Source organism: Physeter macrocephalus, chromosome 11, assembly GCF_002837175.3.
Source record: "Physeter macrocephalus isolate SW-GA chromosome 11, ASM283717v5, whole genome shotgun sequence".
Taxonomy (NCBI): Eukaryota; Metazoa; Chordata; class Mammalia; order Artiodactyla; family Physeteridae; genus Physeter; species Physeter macrocephalus.
In genome coordinates this window covers 84623296-84638362 of record NC_041224.1, presented here as the reverse complement: position 1 = coordinate 84638362, position 15067 = coordinate 84623296, and the positions used below count along the sequence as shown (strand labels likewise).

Sequence of the window (15067 nt, the reverse complement as noted above, 5' to 3'; positions counted from 1 at the left end):
AGTGCTTCTGTTCTGGTGGATGAGGCTGGATCTTGTCTTTCTGGTGGGCAGGTCCACGTCTGGTGGTGTGTTTGGGGATGTTGGTAGCCTTATTATGATTTTAGGCAGCCTCTCTGCTAATGGATGGGGCTATAGACCTGTCTTGCTCTTTGTTGGGGATAGGGTGTCCAGCACTGTTTGTTGCTGGTCCTTGAGTGAAGGTGGGTCTTGGTGTTGAGATGGAGATCTCTGGGAGATTTTCGCTGTTTGATATTGCATGGAGCTGGGAGGTCTCTTGTGGACCAGTGTCCTTAAGTTGGTTCTCCCACCTCAGAGACACAGCACTGACGCCTGGCTTGAGCACCAAGAGACTTTAATCCACACGGCTCAGAATAGAAGGGAGAAAAAATAGAAAGGAAATGGAAGGAAGGAAGGAAGGGAGGAAAAAAGCGAAGGAAGGGAGGAAGAAAGGGAGGAAGGAAGGGAGGAAGGAAGAAAAGATAAAATAATGTAGGATAAAATAAAGTTATTAAAATAAAAAATAATTATTCAGAAGAAAAATTTTTTAAAGTAGAAAAAAAGGGGTCGGTCAGAACCCTAGGACAAATGGTGAAAGCAAAGCTATACAGACAAAATCTCACACAGCAGCATTCACATACACACTCACAAAAAGAGAAAAGGGAAAATAATAATGTATCTTGCTCCCAAAGTCCACCTCCTCAACTTGGGATGATTTGCTGTCTATTCAGGTATTCCACAGATGCAGGGCACTTCAGGTTGATTGTGGAGCTTTAATCCACTGCTTCTGAGGCTGCTGGGAGAGACCTCCCCCTCTTCTCTTTGTTCGCACAGCTCCCGGGGTTCAGCTTTGGATTTGGCCCTGCCTCTGCGTGTAGGTCGTCTGAGGGCGTCTGCTCTTCGCTCAGACAGGACGGGGTTAAAGGAGTAGCTGATTTGGGGGCTCTAGCTCACTCAGACCGGGGGGCGGGAGGGGTACGGATGCGGTGTGAGCCTGCGGCGGCAGAGGCCAGCATGACGTTGTACCAGCCTGAAGCGCGCTGTGCATTCTCTCAGGGAAGTTGTCCTTGGATCCCGGGACCTTGGCAGTGGCGGGCTGCACAGCCTCCCAGAAGGGGAGGTTTGGAGAGTGACCTGTGCTCTCACACAGGCTTCTTGGTGGTGGCAGCAGCAGCCTTAGCATCTCATGCCCGTCTCTGGTGTCCGTGATGATAGCCGCGGCTCGCGCCCATTTCTGGAGCTCCTTTACGTGGCACGCTTAATCCCCTCTCCTCTCGCACCAGGAAACAAAGAGGCAAGAAAAAGTCTCGTCTCTTCGGCAGCTCCGCGTCCGTGTCTGGAGCTCCTTTAAGCGGTGTGCTTAATCCCCTCTCCTCGCGCCCCAGGAAGCAAAGAGGGAAGAAAAAGTCTCTTGTCTCTTCGGCAGCTCCAGACTTCTCCCGGACTCCCTCCCGGCTAGCCGTGGTGCACTAACCCCTTCAGGCTGTGTTCACACCGCCAACCCCAGTCCTCTCCCGGCTTCCGACCGAAGCCTGAGCCTCAGCTGTCAGCCCCTGCCCGTCCCGGCGAGTGAGCAGAGAAGCCTCTTGGGCTGGTGAGTGCTGGTCGGCACTGATCCTCTGCGGGAATCTCTCCGCTTTGCCCTCCGCACACTGTTACTGCACTCTCCTCTGTGGCTCTGAAGCTTCACCCTCCGCCCCCCGCAGTCTCCGCCCGTGAAGGGGCTTCTAGTGTGTGGAAACCTACTGTTGAGAATTATGTTATCTGTTGGTTTGTTGTATATGGCCTTTATTATGTTGAGGTATGTTCCCTCTATGTCAACTTTCTGGAGAGTTGTTTTTTTTTTTAATCATAAATGGGTGTTGAACTTTGTCAAAAGCTTTTTCTGAATCTATTGGGATGATCATATGGTTTTTATTCTTCAGTTTTTTTTTTAATGTGGTGTATCACACTGGTTGATTAGCAGATATTGAAGACTCTGGGCATCCCTGGGATAAATCCCAGTTGATCATGGTGTATGATCCTTTTAATGTATTGTTGGATTTGGTTTGCTTGTATTTTGTTGAGTATTTCTGCATCTATGTTCATCAGTGATATTGGCCTGTAATTTTTTTTGTGGTATCTTTGGTTTTGGTATCAGGGTGATGGTGGCCTCATAGAATGAGTTCTTATTCTTCTGCCATCTTCTCCCCTGGAGCCCGATTTTCTATCCTGCAAGTATACCAGTTTCATTGATGAGCTCTAGTAGTATTCTGGTAGCATTTTTAGGATTTTCTCTGTATAGTATCATGTCATCTGCAAACAGTGAGTTCTTTTCCAACTTGGATTCCTTTTATATCTTTTTCTTCTCTGATTGCCATGGCTAGGACTTCCAAAACTGTGTTGAATAATAGTGGCTAGGGTGGACATCCTTGTTTTGTTCCTGATCTTAGAGGAAATGCTTTCAGTTTTTTACTGTTGAGAATTATGTTATCTGTTGGTTTGTTGTATATGGCCTTTATTATGTTGAGGTATGTTCCCTCTATGTCAACTTTCTGGAGAGTTGTTTTTTTTTTTAATCATAAATGGGTGTTGAACTTTGTCAAAAGCTTTTTCTGAATCTATTGGGATGATCATATGGTTTTTATTCTTCAGTTTTTTTTTTTAATGTGGTGTATCACACTGGTTGATTAGCAGATATTGAAGACTCTGGGCATCCCTGGGATAAATCCCAGTTGATCATGGTGTATGATCCTTTTAATGTATTGTTGGATTTGGTTTGCTTGTATTTTGTTGAGTATTTCTGCATCTATGTTCATCAGTGATATTGGCCTGTAATTTTTTTTGTGGTATCTTTGGTTTTGGTATCAGGGTGATGGTGGCCTCATAGAATGAGTTTGGGAGTGTTCCTTTTTCTGCAGTTTTTTGGATTAGTTTCAGAAGGGTAGGTGTTAACTTTTCTCTAAATGTTTGATAGAATTTGCTTATGAAGCCATCTGGTCCTGGACTTTCATTTGTTAGGAGTTTTTACATCACAGTTTCAATTTCAGTACTTGTGATTGGTCTGTTCATATTTTCTATTTCTTCCTGGTTCAGTCTGGTAGATTGTACCTTTCTAAGAATTTGTCCATTTCTTCTGGGTCGCCCATTTTATTGGCATATAGTTGCTTGTGGTAGTCTCTTATGAGCCTTTATATTTCTGTGGTGTTGGTTGTAACTTCTCCTTTTGCACTTCTAATTTTATTGATTTAAGCCCCATTCCTTTTTTTCTTGATGAGTCTGGCTAAAGGTTTATCAATTTTGTTTATCTTTTCAAAGAACCAGCTTTTAGTTTCATTGATCTTTTCTATTGTTTTCTTCATATCTATTTCATTTCTTTCTGCTCTGATCTTTATGATTTCTTTCCTTCTGCTAACTTTGGGTTTTGTTTGTTCCTCTTTCTCTAGTTGCTTTAGGTGTAAGGTTAGGTTGGTTGTTTGATATTTTTCTTGTTTCCTGAGGTAAGATTGTATTGGTATAAACTTCCCTCTTAGAACTGCTTTTACTGCATCCCATTGGTTTTGGATTGTCGTATTTTCGTTGTCATTTGTCTCTAGGTATGTTTTGATTTCCTCTTGGATTTCTTCCGTGATCCATTGGTTGTTTAGTGGCATATTGTTTAAGCCTCCACATGTTTGTGTTTTTTACAGTTTTTTTTTCCTGTAATTGATTTCTAATCTCATAACATTGTGGTTGGAAAAGATGCTTGATATGATTTCAATTATCTTAAATTTACCGAGGCTCACTTTGTGGCCTAGCATGTGATCAATCCTGGAGAATGTTCCATGTGCACTTGAGAAGACTGTGTATTCTGTTGCTTTTGGACAGAATACTCTATAAATTAAGTCCATCTGGTCTAATGTGTCATTTAAGGCCTGTGTTTCCTTATTGATTTTCTGTCTGGATGATCTCTCCAATGATGAAAGTGGGGTGTTAAAGTCCCACACTATTATTGTTACTGTTGATTTCTTCTTTTATGGCTGTTATTATTTGCCTTTTCTCCTCCCCTCACTTTGTTTGTATGTGTCCCTAGATCTGAAGTGGGTCTCTGGTAACATATATATGGGCCTTGTTTTTGTATCCAGCCAGTCTTTGTCTTTTGGTTGGAGCATTTAATCCATTTACGTTTAAGGTAACTATCAATATGTGTGTTTTTATTGCCATTTTGTTGATTGTTTTGGATTTGTTTTCCTAGTTGTTTTATCTTCCTCTATTGTTCTCTTGTGATTTGATGACTAACATTAGTGTTGTGTTGGATTCCTTTTTCTTGTTTGTGTATTGTAGATTTTTGGTTTGCAGTTGTCGTGAGGTTTTGAAATAGCAGTCTGTATATAAACAAGATTGTTTTTTAAGTTCCTGTTCTTTTAATTTCAAATGCATTTCCAATATTCTGCATTTGTGCTCTCCCCTTCTCACAGTTGCTGGCTTTGATATCATATTTGTGTGTAGATGACTTCCTGCCTTTCCTGTATGTTTGCCTTTATCGGTGAGCTTTTCCATTTGTAATTTTCTTATTTCTAGTTGTGGCCTTTTCTTTTCCACCTAGAGAAGTTCCTTTAGCATCTGTTGCAAAGCTGGTCTGGTGGTGCTGAATTCTCTTAGCTTCTGCTTGTCTGTAAAGCTTTTGATTTCTCTGAGAGCCTTGCTGGGTAGAGTATTGTTGGTTGTAGGTTCTTCCATTTCATCACTTTAAAATATATGATGCTACTCCCTTCTGGCCTGCAGAGTTTCTGCTGAACAATCAGCTGGTAACCTTATGGGAGGTACCTTGTATGTTATGTGTCGTTTTTCCCTTGTTGTTTTTAATATTTTTTCTGTGTCTTTAATTTTTGTCAATTTGATTACTATGTCTCTCGGCGTGTTCCTCCTTGGATTTATCCTGCCTGGGACTCTCTGTGCTTCCTGGACTTGGGTGACTGTTTCCTTTCCCATGTTAGGGAAGTTTTCAGCTATTATCTCTTCAAATATTTTCTCAGGTCCTTTCTCTCCCTCTTCTCCCTCTGCGACCGCTATAATGCAAATGTTGGTGCGTTTCATGTTGTCCCAGAGGTCTCTTAGACTGTCCTCATTTCTTTTCATTATTTTTTCTTTATTCTGTTCCGTGGCAGTGATTTCCACCATTCTGTCTTCCAGCTCACTTATCTGTTCCTCTGTCTCAGTTATTCTGCTATCGATTCCTTCTGGTGTATTTTTCATTTCAGTTATCATATTCATCTCTGTTCTTTAGTTCTTTTAGGTTTTTGTTAAACATTTCTTGTATCTTCTCGATCTGTACCTCCTTTTTCTGAGATCTTGGATCATCTTTACTATCATTTCTCTGAATTCTTTTTTGGGTAGACTGCCTGTCTCCACTTCACTTACTTTTTCTTCTGGGGTTTAATCTTATTCCTTCATCTGGGATATATTCCTCTGCCATCTCATTTTGTCTAGCTTTCTGTGACTGCAGTTTCTGTTTCACAGGTTGTAGTTCTTCTTGCTTCTGCTCTCTGCCCCCCGGTAGATGAGGCTGTCTAAGAGGCCTGTGAAGGCTTCCTGGTGAGAGGGACTGGATCCTGCCCACTGGTGGGTGGAGCTGGGTCTTGTCCCTCTGGTGGGCAGGGCCACGTCAAGGGGTGTGTTTAGTGGACAGCTGTGTGCTCAGGAAGACTCTAAGCAGCCCACCTGCTTATAGGTGAGGCTGTGTTCTCATCTTGTTGGCCGTCTGGCATGAGGCGTCCCAGCACTAGAGCCCACAGGCTGTTGGGTGGGGCCAGGTCCTAGCGAGGAAATGGTGGCCTCTGGCAGGGCTCATGGCAATGAGCACTCCTCAGAACTATCGCTGCCAGTGTCTTTGTCCCCACAGTGAGCCACAGCCCCCCGCCTCCACAGAAGACCCTCCAGTATCAGCAGGTAGGTTTGGCCCAGGCTCTTATGAGGTTACTGCTTTTTTTCTGTATCCTGCTTTGCATAGGACCTTGTCTGCACCCTCCAAGAGTGTAGTTTCTGTTTCCCCCAGTCCTGTGGAATTCCTGTGAACAAACCCTGCTAACCTTCAACACCAGATTCTCTGGGGGCTTTTCCTGTTGCCAGACCCCCAGGCTGGGGAGCCTGACGTGGGACTCAGAACTTTCACTTCTGTGGGATAACTTCCGTGGTATAATTATCTTCCAGTTTGTGGGTTGCCCACTGGCGGGTGTGGTATTTGATTTTATCACAGTTGCGCCTCTCTTACCATCTCTTTGTGGCTTCTTCTTTGTCTTTGGATGTAGGATATGTTTTTTGGTAGGTTCCAGCATTTTTTTTGTCGATGGTTGCTAAGCAGTTGTGATTTTGGTGATTTTGTAAGAAGAGGTGAGCTCACATCCTTCTCCGCCATCTTGTCTCCATCTCCTCTAATCACTGTTTTATATGCTACTTTCTTCCATGTTTTATTGGCTCCTTTTTTTCCTTTGTGCTTAGTTCAGTTTCACTTGTTCATAGGTTGCCAGTACAGAGGCCTCTCACCCAGGACTTCAGGCAAGCATTCCTAGTGTGAAATGGCTCTCTAATGTCTAACTTTTTATTTTTCACATATAGCTCTTTTGTTAGTGTGTGATGGCTGTATACATTTATTCGTACAAGCCTGCAGTTTCTCCCACTGAAGGATGATCCATGGAGACAGCAGTAGCTGTGTCTGCCCTTCCTGTTTCCCCAGGCCTGGCACAGTGCCTGCCAGTTTGAGGGTGGTCAGGTGCACATGGCTGGAGGGGCTGAATGGACCTATGAGTAGTTCCTGTATTCTAGGTGAGGAAAGCATGCCTCAGGAAGGTTACAGAACCATTCGGGGCTGTACTGCTGGTAAACGAGAGAGCTCCATTCTCACACCCAGGCCTTCCACTCAGGCCCTGAGCTCCAGCCCTTCCGTGTGGCCTCTTGATCATCATCTGGTTCCAGGTTAGGACAGAACATTGTCGGCATGATTCACACTCTCTCTCTCTCATTCCTCCACAGACGCTGTGTGTTTCTCCCCACCCCATGGCTGCAGCCCTCACTGTTGCACGGTGGCCCTGACCCTGTCTGCCACGGCAGGAAGCTCAGCCCGGCCCCAGGCCAGTACTCCGAGCAGCTGGAAGTCGGCCCCACCAGCTCTGGGCGGCTTCGGGGGCTGCTCTGAGCTTCAGAGAAGAAAATCCGTCTCCAGCACCCTGTGTGTCTGGCCTAGGCCTTTCCTGCTTTGCAGTGGTTTGCAGGGGAGAGGACCTTTCAAGGGGGGGTGTGGACGAACGCCAGGACTCCCTCAGCCTTGGGGAGAAGGACGCATTTGCAGAGCATTGAGGTCGCCTATTTCAGCAAGTTCTGGACTGGGATGGGGGTGCTGGGTGTGTGTGGGGGGGTGTCCCTGAAGGGGTGGGGGTGGCAGCACTGACAGCATGGTCTTTGGCTCAGGGCTTCCCTATTGATATTGTAATGTCTCCCCACAGATGATGTCCCAGGCCTCTGGGAAACAGGTGCACCGGGGCTGAGAGCAGAATGTGCCATGGAGAAAGTCAGCACATTAAGGGAGGGAACCCTTCGGTGATGCCCACCAGTCTCCATTAGCAAATCACACTCAGACCCCCAGGGTTAATAGACCCCTCCCCAGAGTCGGGCCTTGCCCCTAGTGACCTCACCACCTCCTGGTCAGGCCAGCTGTGACCCAGGATACTGTGCGTAGGTGCAGATGCATGTGGAGACCAGGGTATGCCCCATCACCTCCCCTCAGAGCCCAGCCCAAGAGGCAGCAATGACCCCATCTCCTGACAGGAACACGGTCACCCTAGAATATGGCACTACCCTCCAAGACCAGCAGCAGATATGAGCTGGGGACCACAGAGGGACTCCAGGGTGCCCACTATAGATCCCACCGGGGCTGGACACATCTCAACTTGGAGGATGACAAGGCCCATGATGCCAGCCCCCATCCAGTGCCAGCTGTCCTCTGAAATCTTGCCCTTCCAGCTGGTAATGGGATCTGGCCCCTTTACCCCCTGAGCTCAGAAACAATGGTCCCAAGAAAACTGCCAACCATTTGTTCATTTTTTCCACCTCCCAAGTCATTGGGTACCTCATAGGTACAACCTCAGCATCTGGGGATCTGGAGAGGTTGGCTCCTGCCAGCGGCCCTCCTCACACCTAGTGTTAGAGTTTCTGAGCTGGTCCTTCGCTTGCCCCAGTGCAAGACCATCAGCTGCCACTTGGGAAAAAGCCAAAAGCAGAAGGAAGGCACATCTCCAGGTTCTTTGGACCCCACAGACCCCACCTGTGTGAGAGGCTGACCTCTTGCTCTTGGTGCTTCATCTCAGCCACCTAGAAGCCAGGTGAGCCATCTCCCAGGAGATGGCTCTGCCTGAGATTTGGGGAGGCCCTGGGGCTGGTGGGGAAGCAGCAGCCCCAGGTCCAGAGCCCACACTGCCTGGAGGGGCCCCTGTGGCCTGTTGCATTGCTGAGCCGAGTTAAGCACAGATCTCACAGCACAGTGGGCCTCGCAGTGGTGCTTTTCCTAAAAGTTGTGTTGCTTTTATCCATTTCTAACTAACTTAATAAAAGAAAGAGTTGAGAAAAATCTTGCTTTCTTTGGGTGCTGAGGCCAGTCTTGTGGGACATTAAGGCACAAGCAAACTGATTTCCACCCCACCAGCCAGGGCTCAGAGTCTGCCCCTCTGGGGGGTTGAGGGAGATTCACCTTCTGCAAGCAGGCAGAGGAGAGGGCTTCCTGTCCTCAGATTGATTGTTTGTTTCAGCAGCAGAAGCCTTTAAACTGATTCTCATGCATAGAATCCTGAGTACTTTTTTTCCTGAAAAATCCGTGCGTGGGTGAACTCTAACTTGAAGATGTAATTCCATTCATTTCCATGTGTTCTTTTGTGTGCTGTGAACCCCCAGTTGACAATTGTGTGAAAATAACACAAGCAGCGTTAAGGCAGGCATCAATACTCCAGTGGCTAGCATCAGTGATCATGACACAAATGCTAATGCTCATGTTCACCTGCTCTCCTTTCACACATTTTCACAGCTATTATGAACCATAAACTCAAGAATGTGGACACAGGGCTGTGACAGCCACAGATTATAAAGAGGAGGCCCTTCCCAACATCCCACTGCAGGCCCTGAACACCACAGCATCAAACACACCACCTACCTATCAATCAAGGGGACAACAGCCAACACACCTTGGAGAAAGATGAGGCTGGCATCCATTCCAAAAACAGCCCTTGCACCAAAAATATTGGATTCACACAGCCTACACTGAGATGCTCCACATAAAAACACCTCTTCAAGACCACAGTAGGTAATTGTTTCTTCTAAATTTGTAGAGACAAACATAAAATGAAAAAGCAGAGGAAATAATCCCAATTAAAAGAACAAGAGAAATCCTGTGAAAGAACAAATAATATGAAGCAGACCTCACCAGTCTACTAGACCCAGAGTTCAAAGAGGAGGTAATAAAAGTAATTAAGAAAGGTTATTGATAGAAATGCAGATCACTGTAACAAAAATTAGACACTATAAAGAGGAACCAATCAAAATTAAACACTTGCTGAGATAAAAACTACTCTAGAAGCAGTGAATAGCAGACTAAAAATGCAAAACAGTGAATAAGTGATCTGGAAGATAGAATAATGGAAATCACCCAATCAAAACAACAGACAAAGAGACAAATGAAAAAAAAGAGAAGAAAACGTGTGGGACAATATAAAACCTGCCAACTTACACATAATAGGGGTTTTAGAAGAAGAATAAAAGAAGGGGATCAAAAATGTATTTGAAGAAATTATGGCTGAAAACTTCCCAACCCGAAAAAATGAAACATATCCAGGTACAGGAAGCACAGAAAGTCCCAAACAGACCCACACCAGGATATATCATAGCTAAAATGGCAAAAGTTAAATAGGACTCTAAAGGCAGCAAGAGAAAAACAGAGTCAGTTACAAGGGAACCCACATAAGACTATCAGCTGATTTCTCTGCAGAAAATTTGCAGGCTGGAAGCAGGTGGCAGGATATATTCAAAATCCTGAAAGAAAAAAAGCCTGCAACCTAGGATACTCTACCCAGAAAGATTATCATTTAGCTAGGAGAGAGAAAGAATTAATCAGACAAGCAAACACTAAAAGAATACAGCAATACTAAACCTAACCAAAAAGAATTATTGAAAGGTCTTCTCTAAATAGAAAAGAAGCAAGAATCTATAGGAAAGGGAAAATCACAATGGGAAAGGCAAATACATAAGAGGATTAAAATCATTTATATAAACCAGTGCATGCATTAAAATACAATCAAAAAATTTTTGTAGAAGTGATTATAACTTTTAGAATGTGTTTGAACTTATATGACTGTAAGTCTAAAGCAAGTAGATATAGCTATGAGTTAACATACTTGAAAACCACGGTAACTGCAAAGGAAAAGCATACAATAGACTCACAAAAGCCAAAAAAAAAGGAACTCAAGCATAACAAAAAAGAAAACCATCAAACCACAAAAGGAAAAATAAGAAATGAACAGAGAACTACAAAATCAGCTAGAAAACAAGGTTAAAAATGGCAATAAGTGCATACCTATCAGTAATTACTATCAGTAATTACTGATAGTAATTGACCTATCAGTAGACTAAATGTTCCTATCAGAAGACATCAAGTGGCAGATTGGATAAGAAAACAAGAGATTCACTTTAGAGTGAAAGACTCACACAGATGGAAAGTGAGGGGATGGAAAAAGCTTTCACGCAAATGGAAATGACAAGAAAGTGGGGGTTGCAATACTCATATCAGACAACATAGACTTTAAAACAAAGTCCATTAAAAAAGACAAAGAAGGACATTATATAATGATAAAGGGATCAACACAAGAAGAGGATATTGCACTTGTTAACATATATGCACCCAGTACAGGAGCACCTAAATATATAAAACAAATACTGTCATAAAGCAAGAAATTGATGGGAATACAATAATAGTAGGAGACTTTAACACCCCACTAGCATCAGTGAACAGATCTTCCAGACAGAAGATCAACAAGGCGACAGAAAACCTAAATGATACAATGGAACAGTGAGACTTGATATCTACGGGACACTACATCCATAAAAACCAGAATACACATTCTTTTCGAGTGCACATGGAACATTCTCTAGGATAGACCACATACTAGGTCACAAAACAAGTCTCAACAGATTTAAGAGGATAGAAATTATTTCAAGCATCTTTTCTGAACACAACAGTATGAAACTAGAGATCAATCACAGGAAAAAACCGAATACATGGAGAGTATAAACAACATGCTAGTAAAAAAAATAATGGCTTAATGATCAAATCAAAGAGGAAATCAGAAAATACCTTGAGACAAATGACAATGAGAACACAACCTTATAAAATCTATGGGATGCAGCAAATCAGTTCTAAGAGGGACGTTCATAGTGATACAGGCCTTCCTCAAGAAATAAGAAAAATCTCAAACAACCTAACCTACCACCTAAAAGAATTAGAAAAAGAACAAAGCCCAAAGTCAGCAGAAGGAAGGAAATAAAAAGATCAGAGAGAAAATAGATTTAAAAAACAACAATGAAACTAAGATAGTTTTTAAAGAAGATAAATCAACAAACCTCTAGTCAGCCTCACCAAGAAGAACAAGAGAGGGAGGACCCAAATAAACAATAGGAAATGAAAGAGGAGAAATAACTACCGATACCACAGAAATAAAAAAAAAATACTAGAATACTATGAACAGTTACAACAAATTGGATAACCTAGGGGAAATGGACAAGTTTCTAGAAATATACAGCCTGCCAAAATTGAGTCAAGAAGAAACATAATTTGAACAGACCAGTCACTAGAAGTGAAATAGAATCTGTAAAAAAAAAAAAAAAAAAAAAAAAACTCCCTGAAACAAAAGTCCAGTACTGGACAGCTTCACTGGGGAATTCTACCAAACATACAAAGAAGAACTTATACCAATCTTTCGCAAACTCTTCCAAAAGATTGAAGAGGAGGGAACAAGCCCAAAGTCATTCTGTGAAGACATTATCACCCTGATACCAAAACCAGACAAAGACACTACAAAAACAAATCACAGGCCAATATCTCTGATGAATATTGGTGCAAAACTCCTCAACAAAATATTAGCAAACCTTGGCAACCGGCAGCCTAGTGAGCAGGACGCATCAGGATCACCGGGCAGCAGGGACTCGTGGTATCCCCAGGCACGTGGCGTGGTCCCAATCCTTCTGGTAAACATTTCTTGGCCTGGGATTGGGGCTGGGGATCAGGAACAGGGGACTTGGCAACTTTTTTTCAAACGTTCTTGAGCCAGGTACAACTGCCAGGTTGGGGCAGGGAGGGCTGATTCCTCTCCAACATGCTTCCTGGTCCATGCTGGGCTGGTCCCAGGCACCAGAATTTACTTCAAAGTTTCACCGCAGCATCCTGCTGGGGCTGCCTTCAGCCACCACAAGCACATTGAGAAATTTTCAACAACGGAAAGACGTCCTTCGTATATAAACTTCTGTCAATTGGACACCCTTTGTGTGTGGAGAAAGTTTACTTTTTTCCCCCACTGCTGCTGCAATGAAAAAAAAAAATCAATAAGACTAATAAAAATTTAGGAATATTTAAAATTAAAAAATTTACCTAACTGAATTCAGCAATACATAAGAAGGATCATACACCCTGGTCAAGTTGAATTCATTCCAGGTTTCAAGGATGGTTCAACATGTGCAAATCAATCAGTGTGATATACCACATTAACAAAAGAAAAGACAAAACCCACATGATCATCTTGATAGAGAAAAAGCATCTGATAAAATTCAACATCCATTCATGATAAAAACTCTCACCAAGTGGGTATAGAGGGAGCAAAGCAATTTATGATAACCCCACAGCTAATATGACATTCAATGGTGAAAACCTAAAAGCCTTCCTGCTAACTAAATTCAGGAACAAGACAAGGATGCCCACTGTCATCTCTTCTATTCAACATAGTATAAGTCATAGCCACAGCAATTAGACAATAAAAAGAAATAATAGGTATCCAAACTGGCAGAGGTAAAACTCACTATTTGCAGATGACATGATACTCCACATAGAGAACCCCAAAACTCCACACAAAAACAATTAGAGGGGAAGCGTAAGCTGGATGAAGTGAGAGAGTAGCACTGACATATAACACTACCAAATGTAAAATAGCTAGTGGGAAGCAGCTGCATAGCACAGGGAGATCAGCTCAGTGCTTTGTGACCACCTAGAGGGGTGGGATAGGGAGGGTGGGAGGGAGACGCAAGACGGAGGAGATATGGGGATATATGTCCACGTATAGCTGATTCACTTTGTTATACAGCAGAAACTAACACACCATTGTAAAGCAATTATACGCCAATAATGATGTTAAAAAAAACTATTAAAACAAATAAATGAATTCAGGAGGGTAGCAGGATACAAGATTAATCTGTATACAAGATTATCTGGATAAGAAATCTGTTGCATTTCTTTACACTAACAAATATCAGAAAGTAAAAAAAACAGTCCTGTTTAAAGTCACAATAAAAAATATACCTAGGAATAAACTTAATCAAGGAAGTAAAAGAACTATGTGCTGAAAACTATAAAACATTGATAAAGGAAATTGAAGATGATTTAAAGAAATGGAAAGATAGCCCATGCTGTTGCATTGGGAAGAATTCATATAGTTAAAATGGCCATAGTATCCAAAGCAATCTACAGATTTAATGCAATCCCTATCAAATTATCCATGATATTTTTCACAGAACCAGAACAAATAATTGTAAAATTTACATGGACCCACTAAAGACCCAGAATTGCCAAAGCAATCCTGAGGAAAAAGAACAAAGCTGGAGGCATAACCCTTCCAGATTTCAAACAATACAACAAAGATACAGTAATCAAAACAGTGTAGTACTGGCACAAAAACAGACATAAAGTTCAATGAAACAGAATAGAGAGCCCAGAAATAAACCTACACACCTACAGTCAATTAATCTACAACAAAGGAGGCAAGAATATACAGTGGAGAAAAGACAGTCTCTTCAGCAATGGTGTTGGGAAAGCTGGACAGCTACATATAAAGCAAATTAGAACACTTCATATACAAAATTAAACAATGGTTTAAAGACCTAAATATGACATGACACCATAAGACTCCTAGAAGAGAACAGGCAAAATATTCTCTGTCATAAATTGTAGCAATATTTTCTTACATCAATCTCCCAAGGCAAAAGAAATAGAAGAAAAAATAAACGGGACCTAGTCAAACTTAAAAGCTTTTGCACAACGAAGGAAACCAACAACAAAACAAAAAGACAACCTACAGAATGGGAGAAAATATTTGTAAACAGTGCAAATGACAAGGGGTTAATATCCAAAATGTACAAACAGCTCATACAACTTGATATGAAAAGAACAACCCACCCAATCAAAAAAGGGCAGAAGACCTAAATAGACATTTCTCCAAAGAAGACATACAAATGGCCAAAAGGTACATAAAAAGATGCTCAAAATCACTAATTATTAGAGAAATGCAAATCAAAACCACAATGAGGTATCACTTCACACGGGTCAGAATGGCCATCAAAACTAAAAATAGAGCTACCATATGATCCCGCAATCCCACTCCTGGCATATATCCAGAAAAGATGAAAACTCTAATTCAAAAAGATACATGCACCCCAGTGTTCATAGCAGCACTATTTACAATAGTCAAGACACAGAAACAACCCAAGTGCCCATCAATGGATGATTGGTTTAAGAAGATGTGGTATATATACACAATGAAATATTATTCAGCCATAAAAAATGAAATATTGCCATTTTCAGCAACATGGATGGACCTAGAATTTGTCATACTAAGTGAAGTAAGACAAAGATGAATATGATATGATACCATTTTTGCATGGAATCTAAAAAATAATACAAATGAATCTATATACAAAACAGAAACAGACTCACAGATGTAGAAAACTTATGGTCACCAAAGGGGAAAGGGAGAGGTGGGGGAGGGATAAATTAGAAGTATGGGATTAACATACACAAACTACTATGCATAAAATA

General features: G+C 42.2%; 1 protein-coding gene across 1 annotated transcript in view; it reads left to right on the top strand.

Moving 5' to 3' along the window:
* The window catches only part of KLHL25 (kelch like family member 25), a 63652-nt gene extending 54238 nt beyond the window's left edge, over window positions 1-9414 (top strand). Inside the window, exon 3 of the mRNA XM_024114976.3 lies at window positions 6985-9414. The gene's annotated coding sequence lies outside the window, so the exon portion shown is untranslated. The remainder of the gene's footprint in view (window positions 1-6984) is intronic.
* The last annotated feature ends 5653 nt before the right edge of the window (window positions 9415-15067 follow it).